The sequence below is a fragment of the Oryctolagus cuniculus genome, chromosome 1 (assembly GCF_051225735.1).
Source record: "Oryctolagus cuniculus isolate XC-2025 breed Fujian yellow rabbit chromosome 1, ASM5122573v1, whole genome shotgun sequence".
Taxonomy (NCBI): Eukaryota; Metazoa; Chordata; class Mammalia; order Lagomorpha; family Leporidae; genus Oryctolagus; species Oryctolagus cuniculus.
In genome coordinates this window covers 161,637,092-161,663,825 of record NC_142867.1, presented here as the reverse complement: position 1 = coordinate 161,663,825, position 26,734 = coordinate 161,637,092, and the positions used below count along the sequence as shown (strand labels likewise).

The window sequence follows — 26,734 nt, the reverse complement described above, 5'->3', positions numbered from 1 at the left end:
ACCTTGTCTGAAATTCTAAAACAAGATGTCATCGATTGAGTGGCTTAGACAACAGATAGTTGTTTCTCACAGTTCCGAAGGCTGGTCCATCCAGCACTAAGGTGCCAGAAGATCCAGTTTCTAGTGAGGGCTCACTTCCTGGTGTGCAGATGGTTGTGTCCTCATTCTATCCTCCCAGGGCAGTGACACAGAGAGAGGAATCAAGCTCTCTCTGTTTTGAAGGGCTCTACCCCCACGGGCCAGTGCTGTGGCGTAGTAGGCTAGACCTTCACCTGAAGTGCTGGCATCCCATATGGCACTGGTTCGCATCCCAGCTGCTTGTCTTCCAGTCCAGCTCTCTGCTAATGCACCTGGGAAAGCGGTGGAGGATGACCCAAGTGCTTGGGCCCCTGCACCCGCATTGGAGACCTGGAAGAAGCTCCTGGCTCCTGGCTTTGGATTGGCCCAGGTTCAGCTGTTGCGGCCATTTGGGGTGTGAACCAGCAGATGGAAGACCTCTCTCTCTCTGTTTCCCCCTCTCTGTGTCTGAAACTCTACCTCTCAAGTAAATAAATAAAAAAGGGTTCTGTCCCCATGACCTGAATGCCTCCTGAAGATCCCACTTTATAATATCATCATTTCTGGGCTTAGGAGTCCAACATATGAATTTGGGGGTGGGGGGGACACAGATGTAGAGTCTGTGGCAAAAACAGACCTGAATGAGGAAGCAAACTGCAAACTGCAGAGATGGGGAAGAGCACGTTGGTCAGAAGCAACAGTAAGTGAAAGTCCTGTGTCAGACAGAGCTGCTTTGGCCCATCCAGGGCACTCTGAGGAAGCCAGTGTGGCCATAGATGGGGAGTTGGGAGAGGGTAGCACTTGGGCCAAGGCATGTGGAGCCTTGTAAGTGAGATAGTGACTTTGAGGGAAGGGAAAGGCTGTCCAACAAGAACTTCTTGTCTGGTTTCATGAAGAGGTGAAGCCCAGAGCATTCAGCTGATCAGTGAAGGTTTGCGTGAATGTCGGGTCCTCTGTGAATAAGTGCAAGTGTCGGCACTCCTGTACTCATATGTTCCTTCCCTATAGGCGATTTGCTGGCTGGGACAGTAATGAAGTTTATAGCTACATAGAGGTGGTGTTTCATGGCACCATCGCTGGTAGTTTCCCTGTGTTAATGACATTAACATGTTCAATCACAGTTACAAAGAATTCCTTAGTTACGAAGTCATAATTGTAAGGATATATTAGGATAAAGGAATTTTGAAGAAAGGTTTAACTTAAATTTAAATATTTGGATAAAAGGAAATACTAAAATCCAAATGTATTCATATAAAAATGGAAGAATATTTTTCTTATCAAATGTTTTTTGATTCTACTTACTTGAAGTATATGTATTTTAAAGTACTGATTATTGAAGAGTAAGAGTAAATCCCCAGTTAACCTCTGGGAGATATTAAAAATCTCAAATAGAATTTATTCAACAAAATATAAAAGGAAGATGATTTCTTAAATGTGTAACTATTAAAATTTATATTAGGTCCAATAAAACTAAAATTTAGAACATAGGGAAAATTAGCTAGCTAGCTTAGTATCTAGAATATGTAAGGCAAATATATAATTACATAACAACAAATATTTGAATAAATGGTCAGAGGTTGGGTACATTAATCTTTATGCATGAAATAGACTAGTATGTGCAAGTCACCACCAATAATGATGCAAGAACTGCAACTCGAGGTAACCGAGGTTAAAGAAATGTTAAAACGATAGTTTAAATGATTGGTATGACTGTGTAGAATTGGATACTGTATGCATGATTGTTATGAATCAGATTAGCACATCTTCACCTTCAAGGGTAGCAACCATATTTAACAAAAGTCTCTAAGGCCAGAGCTGTGGCGCAGCAGGTTGATCCTCCGCTTGTGGCACTGGTATCCCATATGGGCGCCCGTTCTAGTCCTGGCTGCTCCTCTTACCATCCAGCTCTCTGCTATGGCCTGGGAAAGCAGTAGAAGATGGCTCAAGTACTTGGACCCCTGCACCCACACAGGAGACCCAGAAGAAGCACCTGGCTCCTGGCTTCAGATCAGCACAGCTCTAGTCATTGCAGTCATCTGAGGAGTGAACTAGTGGATAGAAGACCTTTCTCTCTCTCTCCCTCTCACTGTCTGTAACTGTACCTCTCAAATAAGTAGTTAAATCTTTAAAAAAAATCTTCCATCTACTGGCTCGCTCCCCAGATGGCCGCAACTACCAGAGCTGGACTGATCCGAAGCCAGGAGCTAAGAGTTTCTTTTGGGTCTCCCATTTTAATGTAGGGCCCCAAGTACTTGAGCTATCTTCTGCTGCTTTTCCAGGCCAGAGCAGAGAGCTGGATCAGAAGTGGAGCAGCCAGGACACAAACTGAAGTCATTTTGTTAAACATACCTTTTCATCCAGCAATTTCTCTTTGTAGGGGAAACAAGCTAAAGGAGACAAAAAGTCTCATTAGAACAATGTTATTGTAATAATGAAAGTCTAAAAATAACCCCAATACCTAACATTTGGGGAAATGATTAAACAAACAATAGTAGCTTATAACAATAGACTATTTGCCGATTAAATGCTATTGAAAGGTCTACATAAAATAAATGGAAACATAGACACAGCAATGAAAGACTGTATGGAGTTTACTTTGTTTACCTTTTTGCTGTGCGTTTGGTTGCAAATGGATATGATGTGAAGACTGACTGGAGGATAAGGTAATTTGCCCAAAGGCTATTGCAGAATATAGAAAATAATACACAAGAGTCAAGAGGATTTGGAGTACCTGATACCGATAGCCAGAAACCAGTGAAGGCCCACTGTGTGCTTCCCAGAAAGGTGAGGATGAGGCATTTGAAGAAACTCTGCAGTTCTAATTGGAACTAACGTCGATTCCATGAAAATGAGCCTTTTCCACAGATGAGATTTATTTTTTATTAAGAAAATCATTTTAGGGCAATTGTTTGATGTGGTGGTTAAGACACAGCTTCAGTCGCCCACGTCCTGTATGAGAGTGCCAGGGTGTGAGGCCCAGCTCTGCTTCTGATTCCAGCTTCCTGCTGAGAACAGCCCTGGGAGGCAGCAGGTTTTAGGTCCTTGTCATCCAGGAGAGAGGCTCGGATTCGGTTCTGGGCTCTTGGTTCCATTCTGCCTTCATCCCAGCTGTTGGCGGGTATTTGGGGATTAGACAAATAAATGGAAGATCTCCATTTCTGTTGCTCTCCATCATTCTGCTTTTCAAATAAAAATAAATAAAACTCAAAGTGCTTCAGGGGCTGACACTGTGGCGTAGTGGGTTAAGCCTCCACATGCAGTGCTGGAGACCCATATGGGTGCTGGTTCAAACCCAGCTGCTCCTTTTCGTACCCAGCTCTCAGCTATGGCCTGGGAAAGCAGTAGAAGATGGCCAAAGTGCTTGGGCCCCTGCACCCGTGTGGGAGACCTTGAAGAAGCTCCTGGATCCTGGCTTTGGATCAGCTCAGCTCCGGCCATTGTGGCTATTTGGGAGTGAACCAGTGGATGGAAGACCTTTCTGTTTCTCCCTCTCTGTAACTGTACCTCTCAAATAAATAAAATCTTAAAAAAAATTACTTTGTGGGAAGTTTTTAGTTATATTATCTCAGCCCATATACAGTTACTACAACGTTAAAAAAATTCTCTGTACAGAAGCAAATTTCTCATTTTTTTAAAGATTTATTAATTTATTTGAAAGGTGGAGTTACAGAGAGGCAGAGGCAGAGGCAGAGAGAGAGAGAGAGAGAGAGAGAGGTCTTCCATCACTGGTTCACTCCCCAAATGGCTGCAACAGCTGGAACTGCACCATTCTGAAGCCAGGAGCCAGGAACTTCTTTCAGGTCTCCCATGCAGGTGCAGGGGCCCAAGGACTTGGGCCATCTTCTGCTTTCCCAGGTCATCAGCAGGAAACTGGATTGGAAGTGAAGAAGCTGGGAGTTGAACTGGCACCCATATGGGATGCTGACACTGCGAGGGGTGGGGGGGAGGGCTTTACCCACTATAAGCCTCAGTGCTGTCCCCAAATTTCTCATTTCTTAACAGACATCACACTAACTGATGTCTTATAAACCGAAGTCCCAGAAAAGGAAAGAATTTCAGAAAGCTCATAGGAGTCATGGTAATGGAGTTTGATCTTGGCTGTGGTAAGAAATAAAACCCTTTAGCTTGTCACACCATATTGTACTGGAACAGAAGACAGTAAATTCCACAGAATTCACTGGGTCCTTAAAACAGGTGAGTAGTCTTTATGTAGATGCTAAGTACAATTAAAAATCAAGTAAGATAGAAATAGTAAACGGGTTAATGGCTTTCATGATTGTTTTAAATTTAGAGTTTTGGGTGTGGTGGTCTAAAACCTCTCGATTTGGATTACTCTGAGAAGGGACCAGATGGGCCACTGGTTTCCTTCAAGTCTTATTGAGATCTGCTTCTCCTTATGGATCCTTTAATCATTAACAAGTCAACAGATAGACGTCCATAGTCACCACTGTCAGTGAAAGTTACCTTTAGCACAGCCTGTGAAGCCCTTCATCCTTGTGATAATTTGGGGTTGGTTTCCAGCGTCATATGCCCTGTTGAAATGCTGACTTATGTCGCTCCCCCTCTTCGTGGAGGAACGACACTAAACTCTGCGCTGTTCTTTTGTCTGCTTGGCCCTTCCCGGGTTTGCTGCTGGTCCTTCCCAGGTTGACTGGCAACCTCTCCACCTCTGTGGAGGGGCGGCTCCCCCTGCCACTTTCCCCACTTCTGCGGGGGAGCGGCACACCGCCGGCCGGCTCTCTCGGGGGCTGCTCAGATGTTATCCGGATGTTCCCCTTAGATGTTCCTGGTGCATGTTGTCTCTCTCCTCCTTTATAGTCCTCTTCCACCAATCCCAACTCTGCTACCCACACGCCGAGCACGCTGCTCTCCTCCAATCAGGAGCAAGATCAGCTCATCAGTCAAATTGGTGAGAGGCAGCTGTGTAGAAGTTGTTTACTCCTCTCCCAGCGCCATATTGTGGGAGAGCAGATGCATAGAATAAGTCTTAATTCCAGTAACAGTCTAGTCCGAGTTGCTCCCCACAGACTTAGAATTTTTTTTAAAGCATATTTTATTTATTTGAAAAGGCAGAGTTACATAGTGAGGGAGAGAGGGAGAGACAGATCTTTGGTTCTAACAACCAGAGCTGGGCCAGACCACAGCCAGGAGCTTCTCCCGGGTCTCCCACGTGGGTGTAGGGAACCAAGCATTTGGGCCATCTTCCGGTTTCCCAGGCCCATTAGCAGGGAGCTGGACTGGAATTGGAGCAGCTGGGACTCGCACGGGTGCCCATATGGGATGTCAGCGTTGCAGATGATGACTTTACCTGCTATACCACAACTCTGGCCTCTTTAGGATGTTTTTTAAAAAGATTTTTTAATATTTTTTGAAAGGCAGAGTTACAGAGAGGCAGAGGCAAAGAGAGAGGTCCTCCATCCACTGGTTCACTTCCCAAATAGCCACAACGGCTGGATTTGGGTCCATCTGAAGCTAGGAGCCAGGAGCCTCTCCTGGGTCTCCCATGCGGGTGCAGGTGCCCAATGATATGGACCATCCTCTACTGCTTTCCCAGGCCATAGCAGAGAGCTGGATCGGAAGTAGAGCAGCTGAGACTGGAACCCACGCCCATATGGGATGCCGGCATTGCAGGTGGCGGCTTTACCTGCTATACCACAGCGCCAGCCTCCCCTTTTAGAATCTTAAAGGCTGTTCTTAAACTTTTGATGTCTAGAAGTTGCCATTTTTCAGTTTAACATCAGTTTGAGTATCTGTTGCACACGTATGATTTCTGATAGTCCTGGTGTCTAGATGGGAGCTGTATGTTGTGTGGGGAATAGTGAGAAGAGATGAAGCCAGGTGTGCGATCAGTACATTGGACTGGTCTGAGATGAGCCAGGCTCATTGTGTTCTCAGCCTAGTATATGCTCAAAACAGGTTAGTGTTGCCCCTTGAGTACGTTGAGAGAACAAAGGAACATGGGAACTTGGGGTAGTAGTGGTAACTAGGAGCACAGGAGGTGCCACTGGAAGGTGACAAGGGCAAAGGAGATAGCATTTAGAGGAAGGCAGTGAGGGTGGGGAAGCAATTGCAAAACAAAGGACTGGTCCTTGCCCTCGAGGGATTTTCAGTAGGTTATAGACAGTAACCTACTGTCTGTAGGTTTCAGTAGGTTATGTAATAGGCAATACAGTTCAAGATGGTTAAAGTGTTGATTGTGGCTGGAGTTAGAGGAAAAGTCAACTTGATGGTTCCAAATTAAGCCTTTGAGATTACAGCTTGTGATTTTTTTTTTTTCTGTCCAAATGTGAAGATAGGCTGGTGCACAGGGCAAAGGTATTCTACAGAACTACTCTGGGAAAGAGGCACAGTTTAAGAAGTGATCACACGTTAGAATTATGCCCTTTTCTTTTGAAAATCATTTCCTTGGCTGTGTCAGTATTTCAGAAAGTATTCTATAAGAAACCAACAGCAAGGCTTTTAGTAATGTGGGTGGAAGGAGGGGTAGGAAGCCATGGTGATGGCTTCCAGCTGGCCCTCGTCTTCCAGGTCACCACTGGTGGGCTCCTGTGACCTGGTCCCAAAGTAGACTTGATTCTCAGCAGCTCCTGAAAAGCTTTCTGGGACACTGGAAACAATAGTGAGGTGAGGGAGATAAGCATTTTATTTCTTCCTTTCTAGTGGGACTTAGCACCTTTCAATGTGTATTTTTAGTTACTTGCAGGCATGGCTTAGTCTTGGTATTATAAATTCCTTATGAGAAGGGGCCTCTCATTTGTTTTTTAATAGAAAATGTTTTCAAAAGGAATTCCCTTCACTTCAAAGTCTTGCTGTTTCAGTTAATGAATTCTTTGTTTAACAGTGCTCTTCAAGAGTGTCTGAAACTCCATGTTCATTAGATTTTTGGAAAATTTGGGGTTCATTCCCTTAGCATTTCTAATTTTTATGTAGCACTAGGGAGCATCCAAAGGGTGTTTTACAGTCTTCATCCATAACTCTTTGGAAACTCAGAACTTTGACCATCTTTGATGGAGGAAGAAGCACTGGTCCTGAGACTGGTAGTTAAACCAGACAGACACTTGGGTCAGGTGGAAAGAAATGAGTGAGCCCCACAAGAAAATGAATTAGTCCATCTAACAGGTAGAGGAAGGCCAGTGGTTCTCCTGGGAAGGATTTTCTTGGAGAGCTCAGAGTTAACTAGCAGTTGGCCTGGGAGAGATGGCAAGAACACAGCAGAGTAGAGTGGTTTGCCCTACCTCCCGCACTTAGGCAAACCTGGGTGGTTCTTGGTTGGATGGATTGGATTACTGGCAGAGTGATTGGGATTTTTTGTTTTTTAAGCTCATCATTTGGTGGTGGTGGTGGTGGTGGTGGTGGTGATGGAGAGGAAGAAGAGAAAGCTTTGTAACAGTTTTTTTTTTTCTTTTAAAGATGCATTTACTTGAAACTTGGTTATAGTGGGGGACCAGAGAGGTGGAGGTAGAGCGATCTGCCACCAGCTGGTTCACTCCCCATATGGCTGCAATTGCCAGGGCTAGGCCAAGCCAAAGCCAGGAGCCAGGAACTCATCTCATCTCTCACATGGGTGCAGGGGCCCAAACACTTGGTCCATCTTATGCTATTTTTCCCAGGCCACTGGCTGGATCGGAAATGGAGCAACCAGGACACGAACCGGTGCCTGTATGGGATGCTGGCATTGCAGTTGATGGCTTTCCCTGATATGCCACAAGTTCAGCACTTTCTTCCCCATAATAGAAAAGAAACTTACTTATTTTAGAATATGCCACAAGATGATTGTAAGTTCTCATGTCCTTATGTAATTGAATTGGTGGTAACTTACTTTTTAGAAATCCTTAGAGAAGCACACTACCCAGCCACAAAATTGCCACTGGAAGTGAGAAACAGGCTGCTGCAGAGAACTTCGCTGCCTGCTATATGCACACGTGTGATCTGGTTACTCATGGTGGCTGGTCTGGCACGTGGGCTCATTTCTGCCCGCTTAACTGAAGCATGTGAGCCAGCCTGCATTGCCGTCCAGGCTTTGTAGCCTTGTGTACTTTGTTCTGTTCCGTTGGTTCAGTTTGTGTCCACCGGTCCCTCTAACTCATCAGTTTATAAAGCAGTGTGAAGAATGATAACTAAGCACAGTGCTGCCTAATAATGTTACCAGTGCTGTCAGCCTTGGGTCCTGTCATCCCTACTGGATGCAGACTGTGACTTTCAGGTTTTGGACGAACACTTGAGTAGTAACTTCATCAGTTACTTTAGGGTATAGAGACCAAGGGTTTTTCACTTTCCTTCTCAGATCCTGCTTTATTGAAATACCTAGACCCTGTAAGGTATGATTTAGCTAGTCAGTATCTAATTAGGTAAAGGAGTATACCATAATTGAAGGCTTGGATTTGGGTTCAAATTCTGATCTGAAATGTCCATGTAGCTCCAAGAAAGTCACTTCAGGACTTTATTCCTCGGCATTTTCAGCTATAAAGTGGTGGTACACATGTTTCTACCTTATTGAGTTGTTGCATGATAAACCCTTAGTGAGATTATTGCTGATGTTATTGGGCAATTTCATTTTTGATCAGGCACAGAGTGTATACAGAGTAGTAGCTGAAGTTTGCTTTGTTAAGGAGCCTGTGGTGTAGTTGACAGGAGATATAAGGGCACTTCAAAACCCTGGAAAAATGAAATTAAAATATAGACTTAGTTTGGTACAGAAAAGTTTTGAAATCCATTCATGCTTTTTTTCTTAATACATAATTTCCATGAAATTTTTGAGCACTCTTTGGGCTCATGAGATCCCAACAGTGCTGAGAATTCAGAGTGACGAAGCACAGTTGACTAGGGCTCAGAGAAGGTAAAGATCGCTCACTTGTGACCGGCACTCAGAATTAATGAAGCTAGGGGCCAGCACTGTGATGCAGCTGGTTAAAACCCTAGCCTGCAGTTCCTGCATCCCATATGGGTGCTCATTTGAGTTTTGGCTTCTCCACTTCTGATCCAGCTCCCTGCTAATGCGCCTGGGAAAGCAGCAGCAGATAACCCAAGTTCTTAGGCCCCTGCACCCAGTGCGAGACCCAGAAGAAGCTCCTGGCTTTGGATCAGCTCAGCTCCAGCTGTTGCGGCCATTTTGGGAGTGAACCAGCAGATGAAAGACCCCTCTCTCTCTCTACTCTGTAACTCTGTGTTCCAAATAAATAAAATAAAATCTTAAAAAAAAAAAGAATTAATGAAGCTGGAAGAAAGGGTGGAAGGGGGAAGGTGTCCTGGGAAGGATGGGAAGAACAGAGGCTTAGAGCCAGGGACAGCCTGTCTCTGCTGCTTGGTCAGATTCTCTGCCAGTGAGGGCTGCTGGTAGCAGGTGGATGAGTCCAGACACTGTAAAATGGCATGGATATGGAAGGTGCTCCCCTCCCCCACCTTTTCTCTGTGTGGTGTCTTCCTGCTCTCGTAGCTTCAGCTGGTCCTGAGTCTCTCAGGAATAAGGATGTCCTTCCAGTGTGTGGCAGGGAAGAGGAGAAACGGCATGCCCATTTGTAAGTACAGAATCTGATGTCAGGGCCATTCTGAGGAGCAGCTGGTGAGGTCAAAAGAGGAAAAGAAAAGCAGCCGTCGGTTTGATTGTCATGGGAACCTTCTGCCAACCAGACAGATGGAGGCTGGATGCAAACTGTAAAGCTGGAAAAGGCAGTAGGAGGTGACCAGACCAGCCTGTGCTGGCTGGTAATTGGGCTAAAAATGAAGCTAAGACCTTTTGGATTAGTTTTGTCACTGAGTATACAACCAAGGAATTTGCTATATTGGATTTAACTGACTATTAAGGAAGAATTATTTTACCATGGGGAAGGTAGTGGTAACAAGGTCTTAGTTTTTTGTTTTGGTTCTTGTTTTTAATACATTCAGAGTCCAAGTAGTTGAGTCATCACTTGCTGTCTTCCAGGGTGTGCATTAGCAGGAAGCTGGAATCAGACGCAGAGCTGGGGTTGGAACCCATTCCAATACGGAATGTGGATGTCTCAAGCAGGGTCTTAACTGCTGCACCAGTGTGCGCCCCCAGACTTCATTTTGGAATAGTTTTGGAGGACTGTTGGAAATGTAGTGCAGAGAACTCTTACATGCTCTGCACCCAGTTCCCCTGATCTTTGTCTTATGTCAGTGTGGTAACTTTGTCCCCAGTTTATGAACTGATATTATCAACTAAAGTCCATGGTCCATCTTTTATTCAGATTTACTCTTTCCCCTGATTTTATGGTTTTGTTGTTGTTGTTGTTGATACCTGGACCCTTTCTGGGTCACCACATTGCATCTTGTTCCCTTAAGTCCCCGTTGGTTGTGACAGTTTGATTTCAGATTTCCCCTGACAACGTTGAGAATTATCGTTAGGTATTTTGTAGAAGGCCCCGTAGTTGGAGGGTGTCAGGCATCATCAGCCTGGAGTGATGCGTGTTGCAGGCAGAGTGTTGTCCCCATCGCATCATATCAAGGGTGACACTGTTAACACGATTCACCACTATTGATGTGCATCTTGATTGCTTGGCTAAAGCTGTGTTTGTCAGGCCTTTCCACTGTGACACTGCTTTTTATATCCTCCCTTTCCATGCTGCAATCCTTGGACAGCAGTGGGAATTGGGTTGCTGCTCCTTGGGGATGGAATGCCTGTAAGTCTTCTGTAGGGTTCTTACGCATGGGGGATACATCTGTTCCCTCTTATTGGTTGATTGATTGATTCCGTCAGTCCCTCATTTATATCACTGTGAATGCCTCTATTTTGTATTTCAAGTTACAATCCACCACTACTTTATTTTCTGGCTCAAACTGTTCCAGCTTTGCTTGGATTTTGTCTCCTCTTTCACTTGGCTTCATATCTCTTGATATACCTACATTATTGTGGGAGGTTCTTTGTATTTTTTTGACAGGCAGAATTAGTGAGAGAGACAGAGAGAAAGGTCTTCCTTCCTTTGGTTCACCCCCCAAATTGTCGCTACGGCTGGTGCGCTGCACCAATCCGAAGCCAGTAGCCATGTGCTTCCTCCTGGTCTCCCATGGGGCGCAGGGCCCAAGCACCTGAGCCATCCTCCACTGCCTTCCCTGGCCAGAGCAGAGAGCTGGACTGGAAGAGGAGCATCCGGGACAGAACTGGCGCCCCACCCGGGACTAGACCCCCGGGGTACTGGTGTCGAAGGCAGAGGATTAACCTAGTGAGCCATGGCGCCAGCCAAGTTCTTTGTATTTTTAAAATTTATTTATTTGAAAGATAGAGTGAGAGAGAGATGTCATCTGCTGCTTCCCTCCCTAAGAACCTACAAAAGCCAGGTTGGGCCAGGGTGAAGCCAGGACCCAGGAACTCCATCTGGGTCTCCCATGTGGATGACAGGACTCAAGTACTTGATTATCACATGCTGCCTCCTCAGGTACATTCTCAGGGAGTTGGGTTAGAAATGGAGCGGTGAGACTCAAACAAGCACTGTCATATGGGATGCCTACGTCCCAAGTGGAGTCTTAACCTGTTGTACCATGCTGCCCGCCCTTGATTATCAGTGTTGTTGTTTTTTTTTTTTTTAGCACTGGTTTTTTTTTTTTTTTTTTTTTTTCTGGCTTGGGGCACATTTGTGGCCATAAGGAAATTTTTAGCTATAGGTATTCATAGCTATAAAGAAAAAACTCCGGCATTGACCGATGTTACCAGGGCTTTAAGAAAGCAGATTTTATAACATTTAATGCAAATAAATCAGATTTCACAGCTTTTAAGGGATGTGACCCTGAAGAGATGAAAGCTTCTGAAGAGGAAAATTCTGATTATACAGATAACATAAGATTTCCTGAGAGGGATAAGAAGACAGAGTCTAGAGGAACCCATGCAGCTTCCGGTGACATTTATGATTAATTTGGATATTTAAAAAGGCATGCACAGGGTTGAGCCATGGTGTTGTAGCAGGTAGAGCTGCTGCCTGAGGTTCTGGCATCCCACGTTGGCACCGGTGTAAGTCCTGGCTGCTCCACTTCCGATACAGGTCTCTGCTAATGGCCTGGGAAAGCAGTGCAGGATGGCCCAAGAGCCTGGGCCCCTGCACCCATGTTAGAGACCTGGAGGAAGCTCCTGGCTTCAACTTAGCTCTGCTCGGCTCCGGCCATTGCAGCTATTTGGAGGAGTGAACCAGTGGATGAAAGATCTCGCTCTCTCTGTCTCTCTCTGACTCTGCCCTTCAAATAAATAAATCTTTAAAAAATATAGAAAAAAGGACTCACTGAAAATGAGAAAGGGCTTATGGTTAGTCTCAGAGTTTCTATAAATATCATCAAAAGTTACTTAGGTAGCTGGGTGTCTGTCCTGGAAGTTACAATGCTGCTTGGAACACCCAAGTCCCCTGTCTAAATACCTACTTTCAATTCCAGGCTATGGCTCCTGACTCCAACTTTCTACTATTGCAGATTGATGGGGGAGGGGAACAATGGTGATGGCTCAAGTGGTGGGGGTTTCTACCACCCAGATTGCAGACCTGGGTTAAGTTCCTGGCTCCCATCAACAGTCCTGTGGTCACTGCAGGTGTTTGCGGAACAAACCAGAAGATGGGAGCTTGTGAGCATGTTCTCTCTGCTTCTCAAATTGGGGAAAAAAAAAAAAAAAAACACTAACTTACCTGCTGGCTTGTTAATACAGCTTCATGACTCTATTAAATGAAGTTTTATTAAACAGCTGCTGTATTAAAAGGGCAGTGCTTTTCATTTCCCCGAGTCATCTCAGATCTAATTAATTCACGCACACTTCCATGTGAGCTTGTAACACTGTAATGTGTCAGTGAAATGAATTGCGGAAGTTGCGTGTTCTTGTGGACTTGACGTCCTACTTGAGGAAGACGGGGGACAGGTGGATGTTTTCAGTACAGCATTTGGTCATACGTGTTGTGGAGAGAAGGGGAAAGCTGAAGAAGCATGGGGAATTGGGGGTGGCAGTGATAGGAGCGTTAATTAAAATAGTTGAGGGAAGGCCCATTGTTGAGGCGACCTTTGATCAGAGACCAGTAGGAGGCAAGGGAATAAGCCATCTGCTTGTGGAAATGCACAAGACCTGGAGCAGGAGTGCACTTGATGTGTTCCACCATCAGCCCGTGGGCGGTGAGGCCAGAGTGGAGTCAGTGTGGCAGATACATGGGGTGAGTGGGGACAGACACACATGCCTGGGCCTGTGCTGTCCTGGAAAGCCTGTGTGAGGGGCTGTCCCCAGGGCCACACACTGCTGTGAAACTGGGCTGAGTAGGTCCTGATCAGGACCTGGGTGTCTTCTTTGAGGAAGCCAGGGCCATTGGGGGCATTTGAGCCAAAGAGCAGGTAATCTGCGTTCATCTTTGAAAAGGACCACACTGGTTCCTGTGAGTTCTAGGGCCTGCAGAACAGAAGGAGAGAACAGGCCTTTCCGTCTCTTTGCGTATTTTGACCTTTTCTATGAAACTTAATCTCTTTGTGTGTGCATCTTACTAGTAGCAATTGTGTAGGCATTGTTCTGCCATGAGCGTACTTCAGTATTTTTCTTCTGTTCCTCTGCTGTCCTCAGATTGATGTTCAGTGGCTGCCAAGTAGTTTGTGCATTGGATTTCCTAGTGCTCTTGTAATAAATCGCCAGACATTTGGTGCTTTAGTAGAAGGAGACAGACGTTTCACCTTGTCATCCTGGAGGATACAGACCCCAAGATCGGGGCGTTGGCTGTGCGGTGCTGCTTTGGGAGGCTCCAGGAGAGAATCTGTTTCCTTGTCTCTCCCGGCTTCCCTGATTCCTTGAGTCACGGCCCCTGCCTGGAACTCTGCAGCACCTGCAGATCTCCCCACACCTGTCCCTGATGGTTGCTCCCATCATCACATCTCCTTCCCTGAGTCTCCCGTCTTCCACAGACTCTTGGAGTTACATTACCTCCGGCTGGATCATCTGTGATCACCCCCATTGCTACCGTTATAATTCAGTCATGTGGACAAAGTGGCTTTGACCCTGCCAGAGAGTGGAGTCCCAGGAATGTTCTGGGAATTGGGACGTGGACATCTCGGGAAGGCTGTCCCTGGATGTTGGTAGTTGGCTTAGCCGTTCCCATTGTTGCATCTGGTTTGGGGCTATTGTGATATTCTTATTCTTCATACATTTGTATATTTGGGCCTTTTCTTTCAGAGTATATCCTTTAAGATGAAGGTCCAGGCTTGGGCTTTCTAGAAGAAAGGGCATGACTATCTTAGATATTTGCTGTCCAAATACATGCTTACATTAATCAGTCAATATATGAGCATGCCTGTTGACCTATGACCTCACCACCACAGCTGTTTGTCACTTGAAGGTGTGTTTCAACAGATCGATCCCAACTGACGTTTCACTGTAGTGGTCACTGAATTTCCTTCCTGCTGGGCTGAACGCTTTTGACGTCTGTGTATATGTGCAGTGTGTCATTTGTATCTTATTTACTGATCTCTAAGCATTTTGCCTATATTAGTTGACAGAAATTGTACATATTTATCATTCACAGCATGTTGTTTTGAAATATGTATGCTTTGTAGAATGGCTCAGCTGATACATGCATTACCTCACATACTTAGCATTTTTTTGCACTGAGAACATTTAGTTTTAGAGAATACAACAGATTGTTTTGAACTGTAGTTACCGTGTTTTACAGTAGATCTCTTAGACTTACTCCTTCTGTGTAACTGGAGTTTTGTATCCTTTGATGGGCATCTCCCTTGCACCCACCCACCCTGCTCCCCTGGTATCCTTTGTGCTTTAGAACAGTGGTGGTGGTGGTGTTGCCTCAGTAAAGGGCTAAGGGTGGTGCCAGCTGGTGACACAGGTGGAAGGAAGGTGCGTTCATTTCCTCACCAGAGAGAATGATCTTCAAAATGAGAAGAGCGCTAGTAAGGGGGATTCAGAAGAGAGCAAACGAGCACGTAGGTTCTTTGAGTTCACATCTCTGGAGCACACCGAGGTTTTAGTTCAGGGTGCTGGAGGAGTTGGCAGATAACATGGGTGAGTGAAGCCAGTGATCTCCCAGTCATCTTAGGGTGTGGGGGACCTTCCAGAAGACTAGAGACCTGTAAAAGCTGTTCCATATTGCTGTTGAAAAAGTTAAATTCCTGAGACTAACAATGTACTCAATGTTCCTTTCCAAAAATCGGAATTAACATCATATAAATGATTTAGGAGCCCAGAGAAGAAATAGCCTTGATCCCTAAAAAATACCTACTGTATGAAATAAATATCCACCAACTATGAAAATAACCTAAAAACCAATAGGATAAATTTAACAGAAATACGATTTTTGAAATGTGGAGATTTTATGTTTAGAGTTGAAACTGAAGTTGCTTTTCTTCATTTTGTTGGCTTTCTTGAATTTCTCCAATTGAAAATGAAGGTAGTAGTACTTACATAGTGAACATAATTATTCTAAGGCTGGTTCATATGTGGAATGAGAATACTGGGTCAACCTGTCCAGGTGTGCAAGAGGAAGTTGGTTCCAGGACTCGCATGAATACCCAAATCCATGATGCTAGAGTCCCTTGTATAAAATGGTGTGGTATTAGCAGGTAACTTAGGGACATCCTCCTAAGTACTATGAAACACCTGGAGATGACTTGAAATACCTGATTCAATGTAAATGCTATATAAGGAGGTGTTACATTGTATTTTCGGGAATAATGACAAGAAAAATATCTGCATGTGTGAGTATAGATGATAGTTTTTCCCCTAATATTAAAAAAAATTTTTCAATCAACAGTTGTTTAAATTGACAGATGCAGAACCTGTGGGTATGGAGTGCCATTTGTTTATGGTTGATATGAGAGTTTGATGTAAAAAATTGCTGGGCTAGATTAATATATCTACCCTATTTAAAAATGATATGTATGGATATATATATATATATTATGTAGGTATATATAATTTACATATGAGGTGAACATAGCAAAATGTTAAAAATTTTAAATAGCTATGGTCATTGAACTCTTTATACTTTTTGGTATTATTTGAAATATTTTAAACTAAATAAATTGCTAAACCAGGAGGGAAGGATCTGGGTGCAAGTCCTGGTGCTGCTATGAACTGGCTGTCTCCTTGGCCAAGCAGTTGGCATCCCCTCTGTTTTCTTATCTCGGGGTGGGGAGGGCAAGTGACTGGTGAAGTTAATCTCTTGCTCCAGTCCCGCCCTCATGCTCTTTGGCCAAATTTGTAGACTTCCTGAGTGTTTCTAGGTGTTTCCAGATTAAACAGACCCTTGCAGGCCTGCTGTGAGAAGGGGCTGTGTTCTTTTAATTTGCAAATCCTTTCACAGTGGCCTCTTTCAGATTGTATTAAACCATCCTTATTTTTAGCCCTCCTGTTTAAGGTCCACTAAGAACTTCACGGGATCTCAGGGAGACCCGTATCTTACACTGGGCTCTGGCCCTGCCCTTGGGGTTTCTAGGTGATCTCAGAGCTCTTATTCACCAAACCAAAAGGTTTTCCTTAGCTTTACCCAAAGGAACTGGCCCTTAGCCTGTGCATCCTGCAGACCACAGGAGAGGATCCTGCCACCTGCCCACTTGATCATCGGTGTTCTACCAGCTTTCTCCCCAACAGCCCTCCCTTGATGTAGTGACAATCATTGTGAACATTTAACTTTGAGTTTTGAAATTGCTTGCTTTATTTGCCCACTTGTGTATCTTTGTGTTATTATTTCTTTTATTTATTTATTTTATTTTTTGACAGGCAGAGTGGACAGTGAGAGAGAGAGACAGAGAGAAAGGTCTTCCTTTGCCGTTAGTTCACCCTCCAATGGCCGCCACAGCTGGTGCGCTGCGGCCGGCGCACCGCGCTGATCCAAAGCCAGGAGCCAGGTGCTTCTCCTGGTCTTCCATGGGGTGCAGGGCCCAAGGACTTGGGCCATCCTCCACTGCACTCCCTGGCCACAGCAGAGAGCTGGACTGGAAGAGGGGCAACCAGGACAGAATCTGGCACCCCAACCGGGACTAGAACCCGGTGTGCCGGCGCCACAAGGCGGAGGATTAGCCTAGTAAGCCGCAGCGCCGGCCTGTGTTATTATTTTAAAGGTTTCGAACATATTTTGCATGCCTCAATTTACTCTTGCCCAGCCTGATTTTCCCCTGTTGTTGGTCACCAGAGTGGCCAAGTGGTTTTATTTTTGCAGTTACCTAACATAGAGTGTGTCCAGCCTAATCCACTGTAGCCTTTGGCTGCTTTTCTCGTGTTTGTTTACACCAGAGTCAGACGTCTTTGGTGGGAGAGTGCACTGCCAGGATTCTTCATCCACTTGGGGTGGCTCTGGACTGACAGAATGAAGATGAGGTCGCTTCAGTACATGCTATTCTTTCCTTGAAACTTTAAAATACTAAGAATTTGGCAGTAATATTTAAACACATACGTATCAACCTCCTTCTTAGAACTTCTTTCAGTACTGAAATAATCTTGGTAGGGGGAATATTTTACAATCCAAGATGTCAAGGGCTAAAGTATTTTTCTTTTTTAAAAGATTTTATTTATTTTATTTGAGAGGTAGAGTTACTGATAGGGAGAGACAGAGAGAAAGGTCTTCCTTCTGTTGGTTCACTTCCCAAATGGCTGCAATGGCTGGAGCTGAGCCAATCCGAAGCCAAGAGCCAGGCACTTCTTCCTGGTCTTCCATGTGGGTTCTGGGGCCCAAAGACTTGGACCATCTTCCACTGTTTTCCCAGGCCATAGCAGAGAGCTGGACTGGAAGAGAAGCAGCCGGGACTAGAACTGGTGCCCATATGGGATGCCGGCACCACAGGCGGAAGATTAACCTACTACACCACGATGCCAGCCCCAGCTATAGTATTTTTCATCTCTCACCTCAGTTTCTCCTTTGGCTTCTTCTGCTGTTGATTCTTCTCCACATCAGCAGTGTCACTCTTTGAAGGTTCTTCCTAGGCAGTCTCTGCTTGCTGCCTATGCACGCCCTACATGAAGGCCATAAGTCATGTGAGGTGTGTAACTCCAGGTTCTCAGCCTAGGTTTCTTACAACTTGTTATTGCCTGAGCCAAGACTGCCATGTAAGGTCCTTTACCTTCTGAGTGTATCGTGGGGTCGTGGATTATCTTTCCAGTTAGCACACTGAGCAAGAGGTGAGCTGTCCATTGTGGCTGTGGGGTAGTGTCTGTTTGCTTATCTGAAGCATAGTTATTTGGTTTTGCTGCTGTGGCCCGTCCTTGTCTTCTGCAGTGTCCTTAAAGGCCAGCTCCCCACACCTTGCCTTAGAATGCTTTCCCAGCAACCACTGGTTCAAGAAAAGTGAGAGAAACAGGAGGCCACTTTTGTGTGGCCAGGTTCCTCTGTACACATGTTTGAAGTGAATATCTGAATTTTCTCTCTGAAGAAATCAAAGAACTTGGAGCTGATTTTTTTTTTAATCACATTTCAATGGTTCACTGTTCCCAAGATATCCTTGTATATGTAACAGTACTTTAAAAAGTTTTTGGAAAAATGGGATAAAGAGAGAAGTTTGTTTTGGTGTAAAAAGTGTGAAATCCAGGTGTAGTTTTTTGATTGTACTCATTTTCATCGTGAAATTTTTGAAGACCTCTTATATGCATGGGTTTCAAAATGTTTTTGGCACCAAAAGAAACTTGTACTTTAATCTCATTTTCCATTAACCTTTTGAAGTAGCCTTGTTTGGATAGGAAGTACCTAAAGCCTGTAGGATGTGAGTGCTTCCAGAGAGGGTTTTTAGGCTGACCCGTGCTGTGTATGTTTGGGAATAATGAAACATGAGCTAGTGCTAATGTAGCATGATATGATGACGTGGGAGTGACATGGCTGTTAGATATGTAGCTAGCAACAGAATAAAGAGCTAACTTGTTTTTCTCTGTAGTCACAGAGAAGCTTAGACTAAGGACAAAGGTGCCCTTGGACACACTTCCATCACAGAGATCTCTGGAAGTGGGCTTCTTGGCAATGCAGAAGTGAAAATGTGATAAGCAGGACCCTGGTTCAGTGGCTCCGATGAAGTCACCGGCACTCCTATAGCAACCGAATCGCTTGCATGTCATAAAACTACCATACGGCTCTAGGCAAATATTTGCTTAGTGAGCAGTGTAGGTGTGCACAGTAAGGGTTGCTCCTTCCTTATAGAGTGTTTCCTTATGAAGTTCATTAATCCCCGACTCTGGGGCGGCGTGATAGCATGGGAGCGGCATAGACCGTAAATGTCACAAGATCTGAGTGGAAGCCATAATGTGACTGCTTCAGGCTCAGAAAGTGCTACGTGGGCCAGCGATATTTTCCCTTCAAAATTGAGTGGGGTTGGCGAGGGATTAGATCAGTTCATTTTCTTTCTTTCTTTCTTTTTTTTTTTTTTTTTTTTTTTTTTTTTTTTTTGACAGGCAGAGTGGACAGTGAGAGAGAGAGAGAGAGAAAGGTCTTTCTTTTGCTGTTGGTTCACCCTCCAATGGCCGGCGCACTGCACTGATCCGATGGCAGGAGTCAGGTACTTATCCTGGTCTCCCGTGGGGTGCAGGGCCCAAGTACTTGGGCCATCCTCCACTGCACTCCCTGGCCACAGCAGAGAGCTGGCCTGGAAGAGGGGCAACCGGAACAGAATCCGACGCACTGACTGGGACTAGAACGCGGTGTGCTGGCGCCACAAGGCGGAGGATTAGCCTAGTGAGCTGTGGCACCGGCCAGATCAGTTCATTTTCTAATGGCTCTTTTCACTTTAAAATGCCTGATTGGTATTTCTAGTGTCTTTTTGTCCCCTTTGATATAATTACTTGCCCATTTATAAAGGAAAAAAATATGTATTTTTGTGTCATTCCATAATAGATAATTGTTCGTGTTTTGTAGTATTTTCTTCTAGTGTCTCTTTTTTAAATTTTTATTTATTTATTTAAAAGGTGGAGAGAGACAGAGTTAGAGAGGAAGACAGAAATCTTCCACCTGCTGGTTGATTCCCTGAACACTCGTAACAGCCAGGGTGGGGCTAGGCTGAATGATGCCAGGAACCCTGAACTCCATCTGTATTTCTCAGATGGGTGGCAGGGACTCCAGTACCACACCTGTCACCTGCTGATTCACATGGCACACATTAGCAGGAACCTGGAATCAGAAGCAGAGCTGTAAGTTAGTCCCAAAAATTCAGATATGGGATATAGGTGTCCCAGCGTCTTATCCAGTGTGTCAGATCCCTGCATTTCTGTGTTTTGTCTAAGATATATGTAAGCATTAGAACATAATATGTACATACATTTCAGAATTGGAGTTGTATGTTTTCATGGAAAGGTTTCTGTTTGACTCAGCACTGTATTGTGACTATTATCCCCTGTCATCCAAGGGGTGCACATTCCCTGGCCACCTCTGCAGCTCCTTCTGGATTCTCCATACTCTGAACTGACCAGCCTTGGCTCACGACCACCCTGTAAGCATAGACAGCCAGCTTACGCCTTTCAGAGAAGAGGCAGTAAGGACCTGCCCAGGGCCTGCTGTGCCTTCCGGCTGTCTGCTGCCTGGGGAGAGGCTGCCACAGCAAGGGGGACAAGGCGGACAGTAGCAGGTGACTCCTAGGAAGTGGCAGTGGCATGTGACCCCACAGTGTCTCGGACAACCACAAATGGTTTTCATTTGAGGACTGAGCTTGGGCAAAGGAGTGAAGGAGGGAAGCTTAGGGACGGAGGCTCTTGTTGGCTGCACTGCCCTCTCCCGCCCAGCCCCACCCCTCTCTGACATTCTCCTCCTCCCCTGGCCCCAGTTATCTAGCTGCTCCGACCTGTTGCATTTTGTTCATGCTGGTGATAAAGCTCTTATCTCGGGCTGTTAGCTCCCTGCAAGGCTGTGGTGGCAGTTGTTGGGAGGAGGGTGGGACGGGGTAGGGTCAGGGCCTTCCTTCTAAGAAACACGCATCTCCCCACATGCCACCTCCTGCAGTTTCAGGGTTGGAAGACACTGTTAGCTAACAGTGTTAGAAGAGCCCGTGGCGCTGAAAGGTTACAGAGCATTTCTAGTTTCTCTTCTGCTATCTTTTGTTTGCGGCATGTGGTTTCGCTGACATGACGGATTGTGTTGGTTTTGGTGGGCTTGCTGGGAACGTACACACTGGGGTGCCTATGTTAGGAAATGCGGTGTGTGTGGTGGGACTTTTTACTTCATAAATGGAAGTTCTTCAAGAGGACTTCGGATTCTAAAATTCTATGATGTGTAGACTTGCTTTTGTGGGAAGATGCATTCCAAGTTCCGAGCGGCTGAGTTTTAGATCCCAGTTCCCCCAAGAGTAGTGGCCCACCCCTTCCTGAAATCATCTGTAAATACGTCTGCACATCGGTGTAGGTAGTGCTCTGTGTGGACAGCAGTGATCAAGCCGACCCCTGTTGAAGCACTTCCTGTGTGTCCGGGGATGCAGCAGAGCTTTCATGCCTTCTCTTGTTCTCCTCTTCACTGTGATTCTTTGAGGGGCCCTTGTTAGCTGCATATTAGAGGTGCGGAAGACGAGGCCTCGCACATCCCAGATGTGACTGCAGACCTCTCCAGCCACCAGTCTTGGGCCCGTCCTTTCTGGTGCTCTATGCCTTCCCCTTCTCCGCTTCACCCCTAAATGTCCTTCCGTAACAGACAGGAAAGTTAATTCTTTTTCTTAAGATTTATTTATTTGAGAGGCATAGTTACATACAGAGAAAGGGAGAGACAGAGACAGGTCTTGGATCTGCTGGTTCACCCCCTAAATGGCCACAGTGGCTGGAACTGGGCTCATCTGAAGCCAGGAGCCAGGAGCTTCTTCTGGGTCTCCCACGTAGGTGCAGAGGCCCAAGGACTTGGACTATTTTCCGCTGCTTTCCCAAGGGTGCATTAACAGGGAGCTGGGTCAGAAGAGGAGTAGCCGGGACTTGAACTGGCACCCATATGGGATGCTAACACTGCAGGTGGAGGCATAACCTACTACACCACAGCACCAGCCCCAAAAATTAATTCTTTCAAAAGCCTACTTTACTGTAGGTGGTTGGCCTTTGAGAGATCCAAGTGTTGACACCCTGCGAAGGAATCACACACCACAGTGGATCCTTAGAGTTTCTCGGTGGTGCTGGATGGACTCTGGACATGCTCCCAGGGGCCTGTAGAGAGGGCAGCCTTAGGAAAATCTCTTATGCAAAACATCTCTACAGTATTCAATGACAAGATTCAAATAAATGTACTAAAAATGGTCTGTAGAGATTAGAATGATGGATAGCAGCTCTCTCTTTTGAACATTTTAATTATGGTGTTCACATAGCTCTGACTTGAATGTGAAGCAGAACAATCATTTGTTCATTCACTCATCATCTGTCAGATTTGTAATGAATCCTCTCTGTATTGGATCCCGAGGGGATGCAAAAGTCAAGGAGACATGGTTCCCTGTCTTCATGAAGCTCAAAACCTAGTGGGCAACAGCCCAGCCACCTTGAGGTCCTCTGCTTGGTACACTTAGCATAGCCCAAATGCCAGAGTGGCTCTGAAAATTGTGTCAGGGCTAAATGTGCTCCCACGAGAGCAGTGTGTGTGTGTGAGGAGCACTCCCTGTCACACACTGCAGAGTTGGTACACGCTATTTCAGCAGCCTGCAGATTGCCTTGTGTGTATTGTTTTGCTAAAACCCTCTGTCACATCATGAGGCAGAAGCACTTGACTTTTGCACATTTACACAACCAAAGTGCCATGGTAGAGAAGCTGAGTTCTGTTTCGTGTTTTGCTGCCCTGCACTTTAAGATTTGCTTATCATGACACAGAAGACAAAGGGAGAAAAAACTGGGAGAGTTAGAGAGGCCTCTACCCCGTGGTTGGCTCTCCTTGGGTTTAATTGCTGAGTCTGGACAGCTCTACTGTTCGCGCTCTGTGCACAAGGGGTTCAGGACCAGTGGACGTGGTTCCTGCAGCGGCCTTGAAGGCACTGCACTGAGGCTGGCATCCCAGTTTTGAATCTGGTTTCAGTCCTTACTCGCAGCTTGTGTGGCACGTCCCATTTTCACATTCTGTCATGCTTTCCTGGGAAGCAATGCTTCTATCCCCGACTCTTGCACATTCACTAGACACGCCACACTCGGGAGGCTCGCAGACCTGCTGCCCGCTGCACCACAGCCTCTACATCTCCCGGTGACCTTCCTGCCCTGAGTGGGTGCCCATACTGTCCCTGCCCTGACCTCCTCCCCACGCTGCTCCCCTCTCCTTCTTCATTGCTGCCTTCTCCTGGGCTTTCAGGATTCCTAGCTCTTGCGTCTTTTTTGCTGCTGCTGCTTTTTTTTTTTTTTTTTTTTTTTTTTAAGATTTATTTATTTTTATTTGGGAGGTAGAGAGAGAGAGAGAGAGAGACAGAGACAAAAAAGTCTTCCCTCTGCTGGTTCACTCCCCAAATAGCCACAACTCCTGGAGTTGGGCTGATCCAAAGCCAGGGGCCAGGAGCTTCTTTCGGATCTCCCACCCAGGTGCAGGGACCCAAGCACTTGGGCCATCTTCTACTGCTTTCTGAGGCCGTAGCAGAGAGCTGGATCAGAAGAGCAGCTGGGTCTAGGACTGGCACCCATAATGGGATACCAATGCTGCAGTTGGAGGCTTAGTCTACCACGCCACAGCACTGGCTGCAACTCTTATTTCTTAAAATATTTTTTTGAATTTTCATTTTATTTGGAAGAGGGAAAGACACACATATACAGATCTTCCTTCTGATGGTTCACTCCCTAAATGTCTGCAACAGCCAGGGCTTGGCCAGGCTGCAGTCAGGAACTGCTCCTAAAGCTCCCATATGGGTGGGATGCTTGAGCCATCACCTGCTGCCTGCCAGGCTGTGCGTTAGTAGGAAGCTGGAATCAGAAGGGAGCTGGGACTTGAACCAGACACTGATGTGGGCTGCAGGTGCTCCCAGTTGTCACTTAAATACTGTGACAAGTACCTGCCCCATGGATTCTTAAATCTTCCAGACGAGACTTCTGTGCTCTGTCCACCTAGGTGCAACACAACTCCTCTTAATTTTCTGTCACCTTATTATTTCCTTTGCAGTACATATTACAGATGACAAAGTTTCCAGAGAAAGTATGCAAACTCTGTGGTATCTTTCTCACCCATCATGTGGTAAGCACCATGAGGGAAAAGTCCCTGTCTGTTTTATTAGGTAATATGTAGCTAATCAGGGCTTGGTAGATATTTGTTGAAAAAAAAATCAATAAAAGCATGAATTAAAGTTCACCTGTGTTTAGCCGCTCTTAACATCTAGAGTCTGAGTTAAGTGGGATGCAGAGTTTTGGAAGTGCCGACAGAAGGCTTAGCTTTTGGCCTGTGTCTTTGTTCATCACCATTTCCCCCTCCCCACTTCTCCCAGCCCTTCCTGCCGGGTCTGAGTCTGGCTCCCTCGCCCTCGCCCTCACTGTTTTCTAACATGACCTTTGAGCAGAGCAGGGAAGAGCTGCCACACCCGTAGCAGCTGCAGCTGCGTGTGAGATGGTCATGGCAAGCATGGCTCAGAGCTTACAATGCCCATCTCTCTTTCAGTTTGTCCTTTCTCTACCTCCCATGCTATTCCTCTTGTCCACTGTCCTGCTCACCATTTCCAAATCTCAGTGAACTGATGGCAGTCCAGCCTTGGAGTGGGATGGGAAGACGAGTTCCTGGGCCAAAATCATTGTTGCATGGTGCAGAGTGAATTTCTCAAAGATTCAGCCCCATGAATGCAGCATGGTTACAGGAAGTAATTTCCAACAGTCATCCTATTGGATCTTCCCTGCCTTGCCCTCCACCTTGCCTTGGACCCACAGAAGTGGGGGTTCCTGGGCCCTTGGAAGGTCTTCCTCCCCTAGGAGAAGCAGAGGCTGGGCTCTAAAGGAAGGGGCTAGCTTGACCTAGGCCTGGCTCTTGTATTACACCTCATTCCTTCCCCGCCAGCTCAGCAGACTGAGCTAACCCTGGCCACCAGTCAGAGGTCTTCACATTATTCCCTTGACAACCTTTGCTCCACAGGAGGCCCCCTGGGCAGTCCAGACTCCCTCAGCGACAACACAGGTGTACTTACTGTTGGGGGTGGGGGAACTTATCTCACATGGGCACATTCTTCTGTGTGTCCTATCTGGCTGTTATCAGGTTGAAACTGCAGTTGTTGATGTTTGCTGTTTAATTGCTGTCTGCTGATTGTACAATGATAGACCACCAGTTTCACCCGTCATTTATTACTGCGACATTGTTTTTGGGTGTCCTGCAAGATGGCTGCGTTTTACTGTATGTTGTCTCTTTGATGAAAAGTATTATTTACACAAATCCCAGGGCCTTACATTTAAATGTGCCTCATGGTTAACAGAGCACTTGCATTGTGTTTTCTTATCTGGCTCTGTTATGGGCAAATGCAAGGAGCCATCTAATTTGAAGAGACGGGAGGTAGAGTGTTTAACCTCAGTATCACTTTACTATAAACTTAGGCATGATATGAGTGTTTTGTATACAAATATTTATTACTTTCATTACAAAAATTAAAAGTGAATTTTAAAGTTGTATGATTGACTGTTAAGTGTTGGCAAAGTACAGTACTGCAAGTCCCACACAGTCCAGGGACCTATAAAAACATCGTAATCCCTTGGCTAGGAGCCACTACCCCAGAATTTGAACTGGAGTGTGCTTTCACACCACAATGTAAGACAGGAGAGTTATCTCCCCTGGAGTCCTCCATTGATTAACTTATTGTTATGGCAGTGAAATTCACAGAATATAAAGTTAACTGTTTTGTAGTGAAAGACGGAGACATCCATTCCCTCAGTCTAGTTCCAAAACCTTTCTATCACTCCCAAATAAAACTCTGTACTCGCTGGGCTGACATTCCCAGGCCCCACTCCTTGTGGGGAGGCAGCCACTCATCAGCTTGCTGTTCCTGTAGATTCCACTATTCTGGATATTTTGTATAAATTTAATCATTCGGCGTGCTTTGGCATTTTCTATCTTCTTTGACTTAGAGTCTTTTCAAGGTTCATCTGCGTTCATAGCATGAATTATTTCATTCTTTTTCATGATTGAATACCCAGTATTTTTAATGTCAAAACTTTGCTGGGTTATGAAAATTCCAGCACCTACACACATGTTCCACTATATGCTTCGCTCTGTTGGGAATAACTTCCTCTCACAGCAAGCTTGGCACTTTTAGTCCATAATAAAGTACGAATATTAAAGGAGAGCGTGCAGCTGTAATTTGTGGCATATTACTTAAGATGAGTGGAGAAAGCTGAAGGCAGGGCTACGTGAGCATTAAGGTTTTTTTTTTTTTTTTTTTTTTTTTGTAATAAGGCACCTCACAGGAGATGAGAAATGTTTACCAAAAGGGGTAAAGAAAATACTGAATTAACAGAAATGTCCTTGTGACCGTGGCAATGGTAGTTGTCATGATTTTCCAGGGCAGTGCTCAGAGCCCATGTGAGTTTTTAGTCCCTATGCCAGGAGTTCTTACTCGGGATTGGACCCGCTGGTGTAAGATCTTATTTCTGCAGCCTTCGTAGGTGGCGTGATGTAAAGCAAAGAGGATGAATTTTAGAGTTGGACAGAGCTGGGCTCCAGTCCCACCTCTGCTGCTTGTTAGTCATTTGCCCTTAAGCATATGACTGTAGGGCTCCTCATGCGTATGATGGGAAGAATATAATATGGACTTGGGGCCCCCAAAAGAAACCCACATCCTAATTCCCGGGACCTGTAAATGTTGGCTGGGTTGGAGAAGGGGTCTCTGCAGTTGTGGC

General features: G+C 45.5%; 1 protein-coding gene across 5 annotated transcripts in view; it reads left to right on the top strand.

The window, feature by feature from the left end:
• The window catches only part of PIP5K1B (phosphatidylinositol-4-phosphate 5-kinase type 1 beta), a 324,599-nt gene that overhangs the window by 22,553 nt on the left and 275,312 nt on the right, over positions 1 to 26,734 (top strand). The window contains exon 1 of one of the 5 annotated variants that reach the window (XM_089336999.1): positions 13,086 to 13,187. The exons of 3 other annotated variants lie outside the window; for them this stretch is intronic. The gene's annotated coding sequence lies outside the window, so the exon portion shown is untranslated. Of the gene's footprint in view, positions 1 to 13,085; positions 13,188 to 14,928; positions 15,032 to 26,734 lie in introns of those variants that run through there. One more of the 5 variants, XM_089336992.1, reaches the window with a different exon arrangement.